The sequence below is a fragment of the Gekko japonicus genome, unplaced genomic scaffold (assembly GCF_001447785.1).
Source record: "Gekko japonicus isolate JY-2015 unplaced genomic scaffold, Gekko_japonicus_V1.1 scaffold356, whole genome shotgun sequence".
Classification (NCBI taxonomy): Eukaryota; Metazoa; Chordata; class Lepidosauria; order Squamata; family Gekkonidae; genus Gekko; species Gekko japonicus.
In genome coordinates this window covers 661,042-663,661 of record NW_015175979.1, presented here as the reverse complement: position 1 = coordinate 663,661, position 2,620 = coordinate 661,042, and the positions used below count along the sequence as shown (strand labels likewise).

The 2,620-nt window shown below is 46.9% G+C and overlaps 1 non-coding gene across 1 annotated transcript; it reads right to left on the bottom strand.

Moving 5' to 3' along the window:
- Nucleotides 1-2,251: 2,251 nt before the first annotated feature.
- Nucleotides 2,252-2,323, bottom strand: TRNAR-UCU. Its single transcript has one exon. It is a non-coding gene; the product is annotated as a tRNA-Arg (tRNA).
- Nucleotides 2,324-2,620: the final 297 nt, after the last annotated feature.

The window sequence follows — 2,620 nt, the reverse complement described above, 5'->3', positions numbered from 1 at the left end:
AGGAGATTGGATTTATACCCCGCCCTTCACTACCCAAAGGAGTCTCAGAGCGGCTTACAAACTCCTTTCCCTTCCTCTCCCCACAACAGACACCCTGTGAGGTAGGTGGGGCTGAGAGAGCTCTCTCGAGAACTGCTCCTGAGGGAACAGCTCTGAGAGAACTTGTGACTGACTCAGGGTCACACCAGCAGCTGCAAGTGGAGGAGTGGGGAATCAAACCCGTTTCTCCCATATTAGAGTCTGCCCACTTAACCACTACACCAAACTGGCTCTCAGGGGAAAAAATATAAGGTATAGAGCTGCCAAGAAACAATGTGACAGTGAGCATAATTGACCAGAGATTATTCTTTCAAAAATAAAGGCAGGATAGAAAATATTTAAAACAAACAACAAGTTTTCCCTTCCCCATTTAAAACCACATCACGCCTCAGCTGAGGCAGGAGATGGACCATAAAATGTGCCTTCAATCCAATCAGTCCCAAACCATCCTTAAGGAGATTGATCAAGACGGGTAGGCCTGTTTGTCTGTAGCAGGAGAAAAGAGCCAGAGCCCAGGAGCGCCTGAAAGACTAACAGAATATGTGGCCAGGGAGGAGCTTTCGTGAGTCACGGCTCACTTCTTCACTTAACTTCACTGCTCACCTAAGGAAAGAATGCAAATTAGACTACAGCAAATGCTTGCTTGTGGCATGGGTGGGGTGGAAGGGCAACAATGCTTCCTGAAAACTCCCTCTTTCACAGGAAGGTGTGGCTCCCTTCTTCTCCTCCTCCTCCTCCTCCCACCACCACCATTGGTCTACCCTGCTTTCTTCCCAAAGAATCAGGATTACACTGGGAATGAGATGATATCACAGTGCTGTGTGGCCAATCAGAATGGTCTATGTGATATTACAGAGAGGACACATCAATTGAATTGAGATTCAGCACAACACGTCTTGCCCTCGGGTCCATTCTCTCTGAACTGAGTGGACCTCTGCTTTTTTGGTCATCTTTAGGGTTGCCAGCCTCCAGGTAGTGGCTGGAGATCTGCAGGGATTACAACTGATCTCCAGGTGACAGAGATCAGTTCCCCTGGAGAGAATTGCCACTCTGGCAGGTGAACTCTATCGCCTTCTGCCCCATTGGAGTCCCTCCCCTCCCCAAACCCTGCCCTCCTCAGGTCCCACCCTCCAAATCTCCAGGTATTTTCCAACCCGGAGCTGGCAACCCTACTCATCTTCCAGCACAGCCCCCCCCCAGTTTCTAATGGGGGGTCCTCGCCCCCGCTCAGTCAGTCATGCAATTCCCCCCCCCCTTCCTATGCTTTCTGTTAAAAAGGTGAACAATATCTGAAAGGCAGAAAGTTGTCTAAAGAAAAGTTCCCTGTAGGAAAGGAAGGGCGGGGGGGGCGAGGTCTCACGCCCACCAGTCTCTCTTGCTCGCGGTGACAGCTTGCCAAGCACTCGAGATGGCTCTTTTGATTAAATTTAATAGGGCATGGGAATCATGTCGTCATAATGACACCGGATCACTCAAAGGGGTGGAGAGAAAAAGGCTATCAGGTTTTGGATGGGAATGAATTATGACTTTTGACAATGGACATCTTATCACCTGCAGATGTGCAGCTTCTCAAATTCCCATACAAGATTAGAAGGGCATGAGAATGTAATGGTGAGAGCAGTCAATAATTCAAGGGTTATTGATTGAAGTCTGTGCCATTCTTCTTTTTTAATTTATATTTTATCCCTTTTTTTCCTTCCATGTGTTTTATTTTTTTTATTCATCTGAGGACTTGAGAGCTTTCTCCCCAGACAAAGGCACCTGCTGGAGAAGATTGAATCCTATTCAACTTATTATTTTTTTTCTTTTTTCTTTAAATTGCTGGAGTGATTTATATGGAGGTTATGAAAGTGGAGGCGGCATAGAGTAGAAGGAAAATAGGCGTGAATGGAAGCCTCAGCTCCCCAAGCCTGGGCCCTTCCAGATTCAGTGCAAGCCCATGTAGAAGCCACAAACCCAGTGGGGAATATCTCTTCTGGAAGCCCCATTGGGAGCTGTGCAGGAGCTCTTTCAATGGATTCTTTGCAAGAGATATTTTGGAGGGACGTTGGCTAAAGTTTGCTCTGCCACTGACTCATTGTGTAGCCTTGGGCAAGTACACACATGAAGCTCAGTCCATCAAGGTCAGTCTTGTCTACTCAGACTGGCAGTGACTCTCCAGGGTTCTCAGGTGGAGGTCTTTCACATCACCTACTGCCTGGTCCTTTCTAACTGGAGATGCCAGGGATTGAACCTGGGACCTTCTGCACAGAAAGCAGAGGCTCTTCCACTGAGCCACAACTCCCTTTTAGAAGTAACTTCTTCCACCTGCTTCACTCCTTCAGTGATGCCATGGCGTTAGTTTCCATCATACCAGGAATTTAATTGGATGTTTATGAGGGTAAAATCAGAATGACAGCAAGCTTTTGAAAATAAATATTGGTGTATAAAGAGCTGCTCTTCAGCGATGGAACTTTCTTCCTCTAAAGATCTGGCTCAGATTCACATGTTCCTTGTTGAAAAATCCCTATTTAGATGCATCCAAATTACAGCTGGGGTTGCTTGAACACGGGATAGTTTGCCTCATGTTTTGCTTGCTGGT